Source organism: Pseudophryne corroboree, chromosome 11, assembly GCF_028390025.1.
Source record: "Pseudophryne corroboree isolate aPseCor3 chromosome 11, aPseCor3.hap2, whole genome shotgun sequence".
Classification (NCBI taxonomy): Eukaryota; Metazoa; Chordata; class Amphibia; order Anura; family Myobatrachidae; genus Pseudophryne; species Pseudophryne corroboree.
The window spans coordinates 59,414,083-59,432,554 of record NC_086454.1 but is presented as its reverse complement, the minus strand read 5'-3'; the positions used below and the strand labels follow the sequence as shown (position 1 = coordinate 59,432,554).

Sequence of the window (18,472 nt, the reverse complement as noted above, 5' to 3'; positions counted from 1 at the left end):
TAACATACTGTACTCTTCAGTATCAATTACCAGTGCTATTCTGAAAAGCCATTTAGCTGTTTTCTATGTATACTACATTTTGTTATACTGTGTGTGATATCTAGTTAAATGGTACATTTAGCTAGTGCTTTAGGTGGTCATTCCGAGTTGATCGCTAGCTGCAGTTGTTCGCAGCGCAGCGATCAGGATAAAAAATGGCAGTTCTGCACATGCGTATGTGGCGCAATGCGCATGCGTGACGTACGGGCACAACAAACAATGTCGTTTTGCACAGGGTCTAGCGATGCATTTCAGTCGCACTGCGTGCCGCAGAGTGATTGACATGAAGTGGGCGTTTCTGGGTGGCAACTGACTGTTTTCAGGGAGTGTTCAGGAAAACGCAGGCGTGCCAGGGAAAACACAGGCGTTGCTGGGCGGGTGTGTGACGTCAAATCCGGAACTGGATAGTCTGAAGTGATCGTAAGCGCTGAGTAGGTTTTCAGCTACTATGAAACTACACAAAAATCTTTTGCAGGCACTCTGCGATACAACCGTTCGCACTTCAGCTAAGCTAAAATACACTCCCAGTGGGCGGCGGAATAGCATTTGCACGGCTGCTAAAAACTGCTAGCGAGCGATCAACTCGGAATGACCCCCTTAGATTCTTATGCCTTCAGTCTTTCTGAAGTGACCTTTTCCTTTAAAATATATGTATCTGTGAGCCTGCACTAACGGGGTAATTCAGACCTGATTGCTAGGGTGCGTTTTTTTCATCCCTGTGATCAGGTAGTCGCCGCCTACAGGGGGAGGGGGAATTTGCTGTGCAGGGGTGCGCTCGCATGTGCAGGAGAGCTGTGCAAACAGAAGTTTGTGCAGTCTCTGCACAGCCCAGGACTTACTCAGTCGCTGCGATGATTGGGGCCGGAGCTGACGTCACAAATCCTCCCACAAAATGCTGGGTCCCTCCTGCGTTTTTCTGGACACTCCCTAGAAATGGTCAGTTGCCACTCACAAACGCCCTCTTCCTGTCAATCTTCTTGCAATCACCGGTGCGATCGGATTTTTCACACCATCCCGTCGCTGCAGACCGTCGCGCGAAAACACACAGCAGCGATCAGGTCTGAATTAAGAGCTGAAGTCCTGGTGGAGCCAGGAGCCAAATACCAGTGAATATTAGTAGATCCAGGAAAGGGGCTTGTTATTAGTGATGAGCACCGGAAATTATTCGGGTTTTGTGTTTTGGTTTTGGGTTCGGTTCCGCGGCCGTGTTTTGGGTTCAAACGCGTTTTGGCAAAACCTCACCGAATTTTTGTTGTCGGATTCGGGTGTGTTTTGGATTCGGGTGTTTTTTTCAAAAAACCCTAAAAAACAGCTTAAATCATAGAATTTGGGGGTCATTTTGATCCCAAAGTATTATTAACCTCAATAACCATAATTTCCACTCATTTTCAGTCTATTCTGAACACCTCACACCTCACAATATTATTTTTAGTCCTAAAATTTGCACCGAGGTCGCTGGATGGCTAAGCTAAGCGACCCAAGAGGCCGACACAAACACCTGGCCCATCTAGGAGTGGCACTGCAGTGTCACGCAGGATGGCCCTTCCAAAAAAACACCCCCCAAACAGCACATGATGCAAAGAAAAAAAGAGGCGCAATGAGGTAGCTGTGTGAGTAAGCTAAGCGACCCTAGTGGCCGACACAAACACCTGGCCCATCTAGGAGTGGCACTGCAGTGTCACGCAGGATGGCCCTTCCAAAAAACACTCCCCAAACAGCACATGACGCAAAGAAAAAAAGAGGCGCAATGAGGTAGCTGTGTGAGTAAGCTAAGCGACCCTAGTGGCCGACACAAACACCTGGCCCATCTAGGAGTGGCACTGCAGTGTCACGCAGGATGGCCCTTCCAAAAAACACTCCCCAAAGAGCACATGACGCAAAGAAAAAAAGAGGCGCAATGAGATAGCTGTGTGAGTAAGCTAAGCGACCCTAGTGGCCGACACAAACACCTGGCCCATCTAGGAGTGGCACTGCAGTGTCACGCAGGATGGCCCTTCCAAAAAACACTCCCCAAACAGCACATGAAACAAAGAAAAAAAGAGGCGCAATGAGGTAGCTGTGTGAGTAAGCTAAGCGACCCTAGTGGCCGACACAAACACCTGGCCCATCTAGGAGTGGCACTGCAGTGTCACGCAGGATGGCCCTTCCAAAAAACACCCCCCAAACAGCACATGACGCAAAGAAAAATGAAAGAAAAAAGAGGTGCAAGATGGAATTGTCCTTGGGCCCTCCCACCCACCCTTATGTTGTATAAACAGGACATGCACACTTTAACCAACCCATCATTTCAGTGACAGGGTCTGCCACACGACTGTGACTGAAATGACGGGTTGGTTTGGACCCCCACCAAAAAAAGATGCAATTAATCTCTCCTTGCACAAACTGGCTCTACAGAGGCAAGATGTCCACCTCATCATCATCCTCCGATATATCACCGTGTACATCCCCCTCCTCACAGATTATCAATTCGTCCCCACTGGAATCCACCATCTCAGCTCCCTGTGTACTTTGTGGAGGCAATTGCTGCTGGTGAATGTCTCCAGGGAGGAATTGATTATAATTCATTTTAATGAACATCATCTTCTCCACATTTTCTGGATGTAACCTCGTACGCCGATTGCTGACAAGGTGAGCGGCGGCACTAAACACTCTTTCGGAGTACACACTTGTGGGAGGGCAACTTAGGTAGAATAAAGCCAGTTTGTGCAAGGGCCTCCAAATTGCCTCTTTTTCCTGCCAGTATAAGTACGGACTGTCTGACTTGGATGCGGTCACTCATATAATCCTCCACCATTCTTTCAATGGGGAGAGAATCATATGCAGTGACAGTAGACGACATGTCCGTAATCGTTGGCAGGTCCTTCAGTCCGGACCAGATGTCAGCATCAGCAGTCGCTCCAGACTGCCCTGCATCACCGCCAGCGGGTGGGCTCGGAATTCTGAGCCTTTTCCTCGCACCCCCAGTTGCGGGAGAATGTGAAGGAGGAGATGTTGACAGGTCGCGTTCCGCTTGACTTGACAATTTTGTCACCAGCAGTTCTTTGAACCCCAGCAGACTTGTGTCTGCCGGAAAGAGAGATCCAAGGTAGGTTTTAAATCTAGGATCGAGCACGGTGGCCAAAATGTGCTCTGATTTCAACAGATTGATCACCCGTGATCCTTGTTAAGCGAATTAAGGGCTCCATCCACAAGTCCCACATGCCTAGCGGAATCGCTCTGTGTTAGCTCCTCCTTCAATGTCTCCAGCTTCTTCTGCAAAAGCCTGATGAGGGGAATGACCTGACTCAGGCTGGCAGTGTCTGAACTGACTTCACGTGTGGCAAGTTCAAAAGGTTGCAGAACCTTGCACAACGTTGAAATCAGTCTCCACTGCGCTTGAGACAGGTGCATTCCACCTCCTATATCGTGCTCAGTTGTATAGGCTTGAATGGCCTTTTGCTGCTCCTCCAACCTCTGAAGCATATAGAGGGTTGAATTCCACCTCGTTACCACTTCTTGCTTCAGATGATGGCAGGGCAGGTTCAGGCGTTTTTGGTGGTGCTCCAGTCTTCTGTACGTGGTGCCTGTACGCCGAAAGTGTCCCGCAATTCTTCTGGCCACCGACAGCATCTCTTGCACGCCCCTCTCGTTTTTTAAATAATTCTGCACCACCAAATTCAAGGTATGTGCAAAACATGGGACGTGCTGGAATTTGCCCAGATTTAATGCACACACAATATTGCTGGCGTTGTCCGATGCCACAAATCCACAGGAGAGTCCAATTGGGGTAAGCCATTCTGCGATGATCTTCCTCAGTTGCCGTAAGAGGTTTTTTAGCTGTGTGCGTATTCTGGAAAGCGGTGATACAAAGCGTAGCCTGCCTAGGAAAGAGTTGGCGTTTGCGAGATGCTGCTACTGGTGCCGCCGCTGCTGTTCTTGCGGCGGGAGTCCATACATCTACCCAGTGGGCTGTCACAGTCATATAGTCCTGAGCCTGCCCTGCTCCACTTGTCCACATGTCCGTGGTTAAGTGGACATTGGGTACAACTGCATTTTTTAGGACACTGGTGAGTCTTTTTCTGAGGTCTGTGTACATTTTCGGTATCGCCTTCCTAGAGAAATGGAACCTAGATGGTATTTGGTACCGGGGACACAGTACCTCCACAAGTCTCTAGTTGCCTCTGCAGTAATGATGGATACCGGAACCACGTTTCTCACCGCCCAGGATGCCAAGGCCTCAGTTATCCGCTTTGCAGCAGGATGACTGCTGTGATATTTCATCTTCCTCGCAAAGGACTGTTGGACAGTCAATTGCTTGGTGGAAGTAGTAAAAGTGGTCTTACGAGTATGACTTCCCCTCTGGGATGACCATCGACTCCCAGCAGCAACAACAGCAGCGCCAGCAGCAGTAGGCGTTACACGCAAGGATGCATCGGAGGAATCCCAGGCAGGAGAGGACTCGTCAGAATTGCCAGTGACATGGCCTGCAGGACTATTGGCATTCCTGGGGAAGGAGGAAATTGACACTGAGGGAGTTGGTGGGGTGGTTTGTGTGAGCTTGGTTACAAGAGGAAGGGATTTACTGGTCAGTGGACTGCTTCCGCTGTCGCCCAAAGTTTTTGAACTTGTCACTGACTTATGATGAATGCGCTGCAGGTGACGTATAAGGGAGGATGTTCCGAGGTGGTTAACGTCCTTATCCCTACTTATTACAGCTTGACAAAGGCAACACACGGCTTGACAAATGTTGTCCGCATTTCTGTTGAAATACTTCCACACCGAAGAGCTGATTTTTTTGGTATTTTCACCAGGCATGTCAATGGCCCTATTCCTCCCACGGACAACAGGTGTCTCCCCGGGTGCCTGACTTAAACAAACCACCTCACCATCAGAATCCTCCTGGTCAATTTCCTCCCCAGCGCCAGCAACACCCATATCCTCCTCATCCTGGTGTACTTCAACACTGACATCTTCAATCTGACTATCAGGAACTGGACTGCGGGTGCTCCTTCCAGCACTTGCAGGGGGCGTGCAAATGGTGGAAGGCGCATGCTCTTCACGTCCAGTGTTGGGAAGGTCAGGCATCGCAAACGACACAATTGGACTCTCCTTGTGGATTTGTGATTTCGAAGAACGCACAGTTCTTTGCTGTGCTTTTGCCAGCTTGAGTCTTTTCATTTTTCTAGCGAGAGGCTGAGTGCTTCCATCCTCATGTGAAGCTGAACCACTAGCCATGAACATAGGCCAGGGCCTCAGCCGTTCCTTGCCACTCCGTGTGGTAAATGGCATATTGGCAAGTTTACGCTTCTCCTCCGACAATTTTATTTTAGATTTTTGAGTCCTTTTTTTACTGATATTTGGTGTTTTGGATTTTACATGCTCTGTACTATGACATTGGGCATCTGCCTTGGCAGACGACGTTGCTGGCATTTCATCGTCTCGGCCATGACTAGTGGCAGCAGCTTCAGCACGAGGTGGAAGTCGATCTTGATCTTTCCCTATTTTTGGAACCTCAACATTTTTGTTCTCCATATTTTAATAGGCACAACTAAAAGGCACCTCAGGTAAACAATGGAGATGGATGGATACTAGTATACTTATGGATGGACGAGCGACTGCCGACACAGAGGTAGCTACAGCCGTGGACTACCGTACTGCGTCTGCTGCTAATATAGACTGGATGATAATGATATAAAAAATATATATATATATCACTACTGCAGCCGGACAGGTATATATTATATAATGACGGACCTGCTGGACATTGTCAACTCAGCACTGCAGACTCCTAAAGTAAGCTACTAGTAGTATCAAGAAGATAGAAAAAAAAAAACACCACAGGTAGGTGGTATACAATTATGGATGGACGAGCGACTGCCGACACAGAGGTAGCTACAGCCGTGGACTACCATACTGCGTCTGCTGCTAATATAGACTGGATGATAATGATATAAAAAATATATATATATCACTACTGCAGCCGGACAGGTATATATTATATAATGACAGACCTGCTGGACACTGTCAGCTCAGCACTGCAGACTCCTAAAGTAAGCTACTAGTAGTATCAAGAAGATAGAAAAAAAAAAAACACCACAGGTAGGTGGTACACAATTATGGATGGACGAGCGACTGCCGACACAGAGGTAGCTACAGCCGTGGACTACCGTACTGCGTCTGCTGCTAATATAGACTGGATGATAATGAGATATAAAATATATATATATCACTACTGCAGCCGGACAGGTATATATTATATAATGACGGACCTGCTGGACACTGTCAGCTCAGCACTGCAGACTCCTAAAGTAAGCTACTAGTAGTATCAAGAAGATAGAAAAAAAAAAAACACCACAGGTAGGTGGTATACAATTATGGATGGACGAGCGACTGCCGACACAGAGGTAGCTACAGCCGTGGACTACCGTACTGCGTCTGCTGCTAATATAGACTGGATGATAATGAGATATAAAATATATATATATCACTACTGCAGCCGGACAGGTATATATTATATAATGACGGACCTGCTGGACACTGTCAGCTCAGCACTGCAGACTCCTAAAGTAAGCTACTAGTAGTATCAAGAAGATAGAAAAAAAAAACACCACAGGTAGGTGGTATACAATTATGGATGGACGAGCGACTGCCGACACAGAGGTAGCTACAGCCGTGGACTACCGTACTGCGTCTGCTGCTAATATAGACTGGATGATAATGAGATATAAAATATATATATATCACTACTGCAGCCGGACAGGTATATATTATATAATGACGGACCTGCTGGACACTGTCAGCTCAGCACTGCAGACTCCTAAAGTAAGCTACTAGTATCAAGAAGATAGAAAAAAAAAACACCACGGGTAGGTGGTATACAATTATGGATGGACGAGCAACTGCCGACACAGAGGTAGCTACAGCCGTGGACTACCGTACTGCGTCTGCTGCTAATATAGACTGGATGATAATGAGATATAAAATATATATATATCACTACTGCAGCCGGACAGGTATATAATATATAATGACGGACCTGCTGGACACTGTCAGCTCAGCACTGCAGACTCCTAAAGTAAGCTACTAGTATCAAGAAGATAGAAAAAAAAAACACCACGGGTAGGTGGTATACAATTATGGATGGACGAGCGACTGCCGACACAGAGGTAGCTACAGCCGTGGACTACCGTACTGCGTCTGCTGCTAATATAGACTGGATGATAATGAGATATAAAATATATATATATATCACTACTGCAGCCGGACAGGTATATATTATATAATGACGGACCTGCTGGACACTGTCAGCTCAGCACTGCAGACTCCTAAAGTAAGCTACTAGTAGTATCAAGAAGATAGAAAAAAAGAAAACACCACAGGTAGGTGGTATACAATTATGGATGGACGAGCGACTGCCGACACAGAGGTAGCTACAGCCGTGGACTACCGTACTGCGTCTGCTGCTAATATAGACTGGATGATAATGAGATATAAAATATATATATATCACTACTGCAGCCGGACAGGTATATATTATATAATGACGGACCTGCTGGACACTGTCAGCTCAGCACTGCAGACTCCTAAAGTAAGCTACTAGTATCAAGAAGATAGAAAAAAAAAACACCACGGGTAGGTGGTATACAATTATGGATGGACGAGCAACTGCCGGCACAGAGGTAGCTACAGCCGTGGACTACCGTACTGCGTCTGCTGCTAATATAGACTGGATGATAATGAGATATAAAATATATATATATCACTACTGCAGCCGGACAGGTATATAATATATAATGACGGACCTGCTGGACACTGTCAGCTCAGCACTGCAGACTCCTAAAGTAAGCTACTAGTATCAAGAAGATAGAAAAAAAAAAACACCACGGGTAGGTGGTATACAATTATGGATGGACGAGCGACTGCCGACACAGAGGTAGCTACAGCCGTGGACTACCGTACTGCGTCTGCTGCTAATATAGACTGGATGATAATGATATAAAAAATATATATATATCACTACTGCAGCCGGACAGGTATATATTATATAATGACGGACCTGCTGGACACTGTCAGCTCAGCACTGCAGACTCCTAAAGTAAGCTACTAATATCAAGAAGATAGGAAAAAAAAAAAACACCACGGGTAGGTGGTATACAATTATGGATGGACGAGCGACTGCCGACAGAGAGGTAGCTACAGCCGTGGACTATCGTACTGCTTCTGCTGCAGTGCTAATATAGACTGGATGATAATGATATAAAAAATATATATATATCACTACTGCAGCCGGACAGGTATATATTATATAATGACGGACCTGCTGGACACTGTCAGCAGAATGCGTTTATAGAATAAAAACACCACACGACGAGTGTTTAACTTTTTCAGGCAGACAATCACAATATACTGGTGGTCAGTGTGGTCACTGGTCAGTCACACTGGCAGTGGCACTCTGGCAGCAAAAGTGTGCACTGTTAAAATATGTACTCCTGCTATAACTGCTCCCCAGTCTCCCCCACAATTAAGCTGTGTGAGCAGTGAGCACTCAGCACAGTCAGATATACAGTATTACATAGATGATGCAGCACACTGAGGGCACACTGAGGCTGAGCACAGATATGGTATGTGACTGTGTCACACTGTGTATCGTTTTTTTTCAGGCAGAGAACGGATTAATTAAACTGGTGGTCACTGGTCACACTATCAGCAAGTAGTACTCCTAATATGCTCCCCAAAATTAGTAAATCAAGTGTCTCTACTACTCTCTAGTCTACTCTAAACGGAGAGGACGCCAGCCACGTCCTCTCCCTATCAATCTCAATGCACGTGTGAAAATGGCGGCGACGCGCGGCTCCTTATATAGAATCCGAGTCTCGCGATAGAATCCGAACCTCGCGAGAATCCGACAGCGGGATGATGACGTTCGGGCGCGCTCGGGTTAACCAAGCAAGGCGGGAAGATCCGAGTCTGCCTCGGACCCGTGTAAAAAGCGTGAAGTTCGGGGGGGTTCGGTTTCCGAGAAACCGAACCCTCTCATCACTACTTGTTATCAGTGAATTACTTGCCAAATGATTTCTGAAAAGCTCAAGATCACGATGGGCACTCATAATAGTCTCATTAGCATAACTAATTATTTTTTTAAGAAATAGGAGATGTACAGTAAATAAAAAGTAATTTTATTAAAGTAAAATAACGTCTGTTGTTAGTAGATCATTTTAGCTGAGTTTTTCAATATAATCTTGGTACAGCATATGTGCTATTCAATGTTTTTAGGGGGTTACTCAGTAAGGATTAGAGATTCTGCTAAAAAGCAGATTCTGCAATCCTTTCTATTGCATGCTGGGAGCTGCCCATTGCAGGACACGGCCGCCCAGCATGCTGAATGGCCTGCCCAGCATCTGTGACCGCAATTTACTCGCGGTTGCAGCAACTGTGGAAGACCCCTGCAGCCGCAGCTAGGCTGCGTATGCAGGCAGTCCACTGCCATTTTTCCCATCGGAGGGGCTGAGTTTGACGTCACACAGCCACCCTGAAAACGCTGCTGACCCACCCTCTTTTCCCCCACACCATCTCCACATTTGTCATTCAATCAGGCAGAGGTGTTGGCACCCATTATGGCCTGAACACATTCAGCGGCCGTGCATGCACAGTATAGAACCTCCCAGGGTCGTAACTAGGTGTGTGCAGAAGGTGCATTGCCCAAAGCGCACTTGCCCTGTAGGCTTACCTTCTACATACACACTGAGTGGTCGCATATACCTCCCGCTGACGTCCGCCCTCCCGCTCCCCTGTGCCTGGCACCCGCAGCAGCCCCAAGCTCCGAACAGCTGGAGCAGATGATTGCTGTGTAAAGTCAGCAGCAGCGCTGGACAGGATATCCCCCCTGTGCTGCTGCGCTCCCGCCTCCCGCCCCTCTCTGTCTGTGAAGTGTACAGACTCTGCAGAGGAGTCAGTTCTGTACAGGAGTCGCGACAGCGCAGCAAGAATGTAAACCTCACGTAAGTGCCTACACAGACAGTACACTCTACACTATATTACACTACACTTCACTACAGTATATTTCACTACAGTACACTACACTACACTATACTACACTACACTGCACTATACTACACTCTAAGGGCGGGGGGGGGGGTGTAAGGAGGAATCTGCCTGCCGTAATGTGTAAAATGGGGACTATGCCTGCTGTACTGCATATAAGGGGGACTCTGCCTGCCATAATGTGTAAAAGGGAGACCTATCCTTCCGTAATGTGTAAAAGGGGGAATCTGCCTGCCGTAATGTGTAAAAGGGGGACTCTGCCTGCTGTACTGCATATAAGGGGGACTCTGCCTGCCATAATGTGTAAAAGGGAGACCTATCCTTCCGTAATGTGTAAAAGGGGGAATCTGCCTGCCGTAATGTGTAAAAGGGGGACTCTGCCTGCCACAATGTGTAAAAGGGGGACCTATCCTGCCATAATGTTAAAAGGGGGACTCTGCCTGCCGTAATATGTAAAAGGGGGACTCTGCCTGCTGTAATATGTGTAAGTGGCACTACTGTGTGGCATATTATGAATTGGTATTATTTTGTGGCCACGCTTCTTCCCCATGAAGCCACACCCCTATATTTTTGGCACATGCCTACGGCGCACACTGGCCCTATTTTAAATATGATGTGGGAGGGGGCGCCAATACTGTTTCTTGCACACAGCGCTAAAATGTCTAGTTACGGCACTGGAACCTCCGCATGCACCAAGATGCCGACAATGGGGGATATTGTGGTCGCATCACTAAGCAATTAATAACGATCTTAATCTCTCAACTATTTAATATTTTTTCTGAAAAACTGTTCATAAAATGTGTGTAGTTCTCAATACCACGTGAATATACACCCTTACAAGAAAGTAGGAGAGTGTATCTGGAGGCATTGGGGGATGCACCATGATTTTGTTTAACAATGCGAACAACAACTTGCAACCCGAATCTGTTGATTTTCGTCCGACCGAAGGCAGAATATATATATGTAAGCACTGAGGTCAAATTAAACCACAAGGAGCTTTGAGGGTTGCCACTTTAAGGATGTGTTATGATTGTTTTTGTTTGTTATGGCATGATTAGGGGTCAGCCAATGGTGGTCAAGTGGGGAGGAGAGTTTTGTTTGACGCTAGGCTGAAGCAGATTATCTGCCTCTTGGTTCCTGCTTTCCCACCCTCCCACCCAGTTTGTGTGGTTGGTTAGTTGGTACAGTATGTGGCGGTAAAGAACGGTTGGTTGCTAAGTTTTTAGGCTTTAATGGGTATGCTCTCCTTGCAGTGGGGTATGGCGTAACTCAATTGTCCTGGACGGGAAATGGTTACACCACCTGAACGGGTGGGTTGTGGAGTGAAGAGTGGAACACCAACGCTTGGTTTTGTGTGTGTGTTTGTTTTCCCTGTCCGTTCTTTAGTGCCGCCACCATTTAAAGAAAAAATTAAAAATAGTACCTGTCAATAATAAATCTGACATAGATTTTAAACGCCAGCACTGTTGTCTGTGTCTTTATTTTAGTTGTTAAGTTATAATAGGTAGTTGTGATTAAATACAGGTGAAGGGGGTAACACGAAAAATACCCTGATAGTGGGTTTACTGAGACAACCAGTTTTTGTCATGACTTTACCCAGTATGAGTGTGGTTGTAACATATCTAATGGTTTTGGTGTTTTAATAAGGAATTTATCAGGTATAAAAACTGAAAAAAAAATTAAATTGCTGGTTGCTGGTAGAGTACTTCTTGAAGCATTCATTTAATAAGTATCTTCAGGGGAACTGTCCAGACTCCGGAACGCCGGATTGACTCCCTGCAGCAAACTCTGCCAATCTGGGGCTTGTAGTGTGTGCGTCCTCATCCGGGGGGATTGTCCCATCTCGGGGTGTGTATGTTACAGCTGTCACTGGGGAGAGGGGAAGGGAGAGATTACAGCCTTACTGTATGGTCTGCACAGATCTGTTTTTTTACACCATCCCTGAATCACACAGGGAGCCGGCAATCTTTCCCTACCTGTCTCCCTGGTGACAGCTGTCACAGACACCTCCCCCACCCAGATGGTACATTCCCTAGACAGGGATGTGCACTACTAGAGTAGCAAAGGTGCTGCATGGAGCCTATCCAGTCTGGCATTCCAGGGTCCAGACCCTTCCGGTTTTTACCCAATCCCTATTTTCAGTCCTAGTTGCAGCCACAAGATGTTTGAAAGTCAATCTAACAAAGGTTAAAAGGGTAAATATAAAAGTGAAAAGAATTATTATAATATTTTTGTAAGCATCTAAATATATATGGATAAGTTAAAAAGTCATTAATATTACCAGTCTTTTTCAGGTTATCTTTGTTAATTAATAATGGATCCATGCCTATTATTTTATCATATATTCATTATTTATGACTTGGTATAGAATTGAAATTGCTGTAGATTCTGTTATATTATGTTATTTTTTTTACATTAATACAAAACAACACAGAACCTGTGTTTCTTAAAACAAGTATATATTGAGTGACATAAGTGCACATTGTCACACAAGCGTATTAGCAAGAAATAACAGATAACAGATTTGAATTGATTTATTTTGACACAACATATGTACTGTATAGTCACATTGACACAACAGCCTGTACTCAATGTATAGATTTCTAGCATATGTCCAATATAATTATGAGTATGTACACGTATTGATGTCGTATTTTTTAAAATTACTGCAAAATGAACATTAATAAAACTGCAAAAGGTTAACTAATCACAGCAGCAAAATAATCCTTTAAATCTTAATTACTAGTGAATATTTCCTTTATTTCCCTAGAAAGACTGGCCGGATTAACCATATACTGTATATCTTTAGTATATTTATATTTTTATATGCATTATCAGGAAGACAGAAAGCATTTTATATGCTAGGAGCAGAATATATTTAGGAGCAATGGTTAAAAATGTATCATCCCCACCTACTTATTGTGATTGTTATGGAGCTTTATTGTTTAGCGGGAAAGAGCTGTGACAGGCAACCCCTGTATTGTTGTAGGGCTTGAGTTGATGGTCTCTCCCCACCAATACAAGGATTTAGACTAATTCAACCCTACTGGGTCAGTGACACCACCGGTACTGTAAGTGCCTTGTAAGTGTGTCATTGGCAGGGGAGTTTCAATACGTTTAGTTGTTGACTGTGGGCCGCCAGTTAGACCCCATCTAAGCCTTGAGCTGTTGGTGATGGGTTGGTCCCTATCTAGGAATTGAATTGATGGTGCTGGGCTGGCAGTTTGCACCCATCTAAGCCTAGAGTTTTGTGTGTGCTTGTTTTTAAGTGAGGTGTGTGTTTTTAAGGAAAGTTGTGCGTTCAAGTAAAAGAGGCATGTGTGTGAGTGATGTGTGTGTGTGAGTGGCATGTGTGTGAGAGGCAAGTATGTGTGTGTGTAAGTGGGAAGCATGTGTATGTAAGTGAGAGGCATGTGTGTGTGTGTGTGTGTGTGTGTAAGTGAGAGGCATGTGTGTAAGTGAGAGGCATGTGTGTGTGTAAGTGGGAGGCATTTGTATGTAAGTGAGAGGCATGTGTGTGTGTGTGTGTGTGTGTGTGTGTGTGTGTGTGTGTGTGTGTGTTTGTGTGTGTGTGTGTGTAATTGAGAGGCACATGTGTGAGAGGTGTGTAAGTGAGAGGCATGTGTGTGTGTGTAAGTGGGAGGCATGTGTATGTAAGTGAGAGGCGTGTGTGTGTATGTAAGTGAGAGGCATGTGTATGTAAGTGAGAGGCAGGTGTGTGAGAGGTGTGTAAGTGAGAGGTGTGTGTGTGTGTGTGTGTGTGTGTAAGTGGGAGGCATGTGTATGTAAGTGAGAGGCATGTGTGTGTGTGTAAGTGAGAGGCATGTGTATGTAAGTGAGAGGCAAGTGTCTGAGTGGTGTGTGTAAGTGAGAGGCATGTGTGTGTGTAAGTGGGAGGCATGTGTATGTAAGTGAGAGGCGTGTGTGTGTGTAAGTGAGAGGCATGTGTATGTAAGTGAGAGACGTGTAAGTGAGAGGCATGTGTATGTAAGTGAGAGGCACGTGTGTGAGAGGTGTGTGTGTGTGTATGTGTGTAAGTGAGAGGCACGTGTGTGAGAGGTGTGTGTAAGTGAGAGGCATGTGTGTGAGAGGTGTGTAAGTGAGAGGTATGTGTGTGAGAGGAAAGGATTAAAGGAGGCATTTCAGCATTTCTACAGGACTTTGCACAGAGCACACACCTGGTCTGGGTACATGCTACCTTATAAATATATGGAGGGGTGTCCGTTCTGAATGTGTGTGTGTGTGTGTGTGTGTGTGTGTGTGTGTGAGAGGCATGTGTGTGTGTGTGTGTGTGTGTGTGTGTGTGTGTAAGTGAAAGGCATATGTGTGGGTGTTTAAGTGAAAGCGGCGTGTGTGTGTTTCAGTGAACGCGGCGTGTGTGTTTTTAAGTGAAGGAGGCATGTGTGTGTGTGTGTGTGTTTTTAAGTGAAGGAGGCATGTGTGTGTGTGTGTGTGTGAAAGCGGCGTGTGTGTTTAGGTGAAAGAGACGTGTGTGTGTGTTTAAGTGAATGAGGCGTTTGTGTTTTTTTATATATATCTAGTGTTCACGCTAGGTGTCTGCCCCTTTTTTAGACAGCTGAATCCCGCCCTGCCCGTTTTTGTGCACCCCGCCGTTTTCTGGCTGCCGCACCCTGCCACGCCGCCGGACCCGGCCGCGCGCCGCCGGACTCGGTAAGCACATGAGAGTCCCCCTGGGCTAAATTAACCTTGTAAGTATTTTGCAGCTGTAAACTTCAATCTCAGTGCTCTCTACCTGGTGCAATGTGCCTCAGTGCTCTCTGTCTGGTGCAATGTGCCTCAGTGCTCTCTACCTGGTGCGGTGTGCCTCAGTGCTCTCTACCTGGTGCAGTGTGCCTCAGTGCTCTATACCTGGTGCAGTGTGCCTCAGTGCTCTCTACCTGGTGCAGTGTGCCTCAGTGCTCTCTACCTGGTGCAGTGTGCCTCAGTGCTCTCTACCTGGTGCAGTGTGTCTCAGTGCTCTGCCTGATGCACTGTGTATAACGTGCTCTATCTGGTGCAATATGTATAACGTGCTCTACCTGTCGCAGTGTGTATAGGAGGTTCTACCTGGTGCAATGTGTATTAGGTGCACTACCGTGTGGTGTAATGTGATTTGCCACTATTATGTGGCCACGCCCCTTCCCCTCAAAACAACGCCCCTAGATTTTTGCTTCGGCGCGCACTGTCCATGTTTTGGCCTATAGGAATGGAAGCACCAAGCATTATAGTATGTACCTAAGTTTGCCCATCTAACTTAAAAATGTGCCTTCCTGAATGAAAAATGTGCCCTCCCGAATGGAGAAATGTGCCCTCCCCGTGATCAGCACCCTGCCCTAAAAAAATCCTAGAGTGAACACTAATTATATCGGCACACCGCTGCGCCAAAGCATCTCCATCGAGAACTGCTGGCGGGTGAGGGAGCACTGTAGGTGTACTATAATGATATGCTGGTGTCTGTTTTATTGTAATGACTGACTTGGAGTGCGTCCACTTTCTATGTGTATCTATATTATTATTGGGAAAGGTACCTGAGCACGCTGCTACTGTTCACCCTTAGTGCCGGATAGCTACATATGGTATGTGTGTGTATATGTAGGGGTGCACCAACATTTATCATGCCTCCGGGCGACTGGGACGAACTTACGCCACTGAGTGTATGCCTAGCTAGATCCAGCAATTTCAGATGGTAGTCCTTGCACTCAGAACAGGGCTAGTGTAAATGTGTGCTGGTAACAACGACAAGTGGCTGTATAGGGTCTTTGCAACCACATAACAAGCTAAATTCAGTTTGTTGGTGGGTTTATAGGTTGGTGTTTATATGTTTAGTTGAAGCTACCAACTACCAGGCAACTTATAGACTCAATTCTGGCATAGCATTTAAAATCTTTACTGCACGTCTCCACGTGGGTGGTGGGTTCTACGTGACTCCAAATTGGAGCAGTAGCAGAATTTACTGATCATTTCTCCTGGAGTCTCCTCTGCAATCAAATTGAAGTTAATAATTGCACTAAAGCAACTTTAAATACTAGGATTTAGAAAAGGGTCTTTCAACAGGGACATATAATTACAAAGCCGATAATCCGAATGATTAATGACCAGCAAGTGATCACACAAAACAATGATGAAATGTTGGTAACTAAATTTGTCATGCAACATTTTTTGGGGGACATCTTTGAATCCGCAGAGCAGTGTTGGTTTTGGAGGATTAAAACAAGTCCTTTTTTGTACATGGCATTTCAATGGTACTACTGCAGAATCCATGATAAAAAGTAAGGATGCAGCTAGCCTGGGGTATTTTACCGGGAGTCCATGTATGCTGGGACAATGCTTAGAGGCATTGGGTTCTCCTGCACTTGCATTTACAAATGACATCACTGACTGAGGGTGATGTCAGCAATGCCATTGCATTTGCAGGAGTAGACAGCAGGATGACTCTAAACTTTGTCCTGGCATACACAGGATGGCATCGGATGCCATCAATAAGTTAATGAGTTTGTCCAACTCCGACCTCTCCATTATAGACATATGGACTGCTGTGGAGACTTCTCATGCCCTTACATTTCCAACTTGGTGATGCATTATTCCTTATATGAAAAATGTAAGTATTTTTATTACTTTGTCACTAAAATATGTGACAGCGTTCAATGGGGGAGATTCAAATGTTTGAAAAGTCGGTTGGGTGTCAGTTTTTTCCTGTCTATTAGATATGAAAAAACAGACTCCCAACTGACTTTTCAAACATTTGAATCTCCCCAATGTCTGTTTCTTTTTCTTCTCTTTTTTTTAAAGTAATAGAATCAGAGCTATTAACGTGATAATCCTGGCTCACCGCTCATGGCGTCCTGGTGCACAGCTAGGTTTATAAAATGATTCTATCTTGGAAAGCTTGTACTGTACATGTGGTTTGGTGCTGAGTGTATTGTGTGCAGCATAATCTCTGGCTGAGAATACAGACATGGAGAGAATGGAATGAAACGGAGTAGCAATGGGTATTGTTTGAAAACATTGTAAAGGCGAATAATATATACACTTACTTTTCTCCCTTTCCACCATGGAGAATGCGCATCTTACAATAGACACTGTAGTTACCGTATTATTATCTCTCAGGAGTGGCGATATCAGTGAGTGCCAAAGATTAGGATGCATTTTACAGCAGTGTATTCACACCACTTATGTTTTATTATTTTCTTTATCCCCTTATAGCTTAAACCACGCAAAAGCCATAATACGGTTCTTATATTATGCAAATGTTAGAAATGTCTGTGTGAAGCGAGAAAAAGGCATATTTTAGGATTTTAATAATGCTAAGTATAAAAAGTGCAATGAAATAACAAGTCTATTTTATGGACTGAGGAAACGTTATCTCACATGGGCATTATAATAATTGGTATTTTATTTTTATATTAAGAGTTATTTTATATACAGTCAGGCTTGGACTGGCCCACAGGGGTACAGGGGAAACCACCGGTGGGCCCCACTGCCTGGGGGCCCCACCTCCTACTCTAAGGATCAGGTTCCAGACTGTTCACATGAATTATACATTGTACATATGTCACCTTATACTGGACTATGGTGTATATTCTACAGTGCATTGCTGTTATTAATCTGTTATTAATCTGGTACATTATCATGCATGCAGCAGCTGAATTTACTGTATATATTTATGAAGGGGCCCAGACATTGCACTCTGTAATGGTTAGTCAAACCAATGATGTGGCAGGCCACACCCCCTCTGCAGACTGGCCACAACCCTAACATGGGGCCCTACCACTGCATTTCCCCGGTGGGCCCTACATGCCCCAGTCCGACACTGTATGCAGTAGTGCACACATATTTCACATAGCTTTACAGGGGATAATTAGTCATTAGTTCCTGCCCTAGTGGAGTGTACAGTCTATTCCCAACCACATGGATACACATACACACTAGAGTTAATTTTGTCATCAGCCAATTAACCTTCCAGAATGTTTTCTGGAGTACATAAAATACACCTGGAATCTGAATGTTGGTATTTAATTATGGAAGTATAATAGGTCCCTCCTTCTCCGTGGCACCATGTTACCTGTGATATTCGTAAAGATTGTCTATGCGCACAAGAGATCAAATGCTCTGGCACAGTGCCAGAGTCTTAGCTATCATTGTGCAGTGCCATCTTTCCGAAGATGTCACTGGCAAGCAGCCGCTGAGGAGGCGTGACCAGCTTGCCGGCACAAGAAACATGTTGAAATGCTGCATACAGTAGGTCATATATGTTCATAAAGCATTCTAAGCAAATACAGTTTTTTCAGATATGTTGTGGAGGAGGCAGAACAGTGAGGGTCTTGATTTCCTTAGATGTCGTCAGGGCTGGACTGGCCCAAAGGGGAAACCTGTCTGGAACCTGATCCCTAGAGGAGGAGAGGCCCACTGGGGG

General features: G+C 45.4%; 1 long non-coding RNA gene across 3 annotated transcripts in view; it reads left to right on the top strand.

Moving 5' to 3' along the window:
* LOC134969921 (uncharacterized) overlaps positions 1 to 18,472 on the top strand; it is a 79,831-nt gene that overhangs the window by 58,875 nt on the left and 2,484 nt on the right. The gene's annotated exons all lie outside the window — the stretch shown is intronic.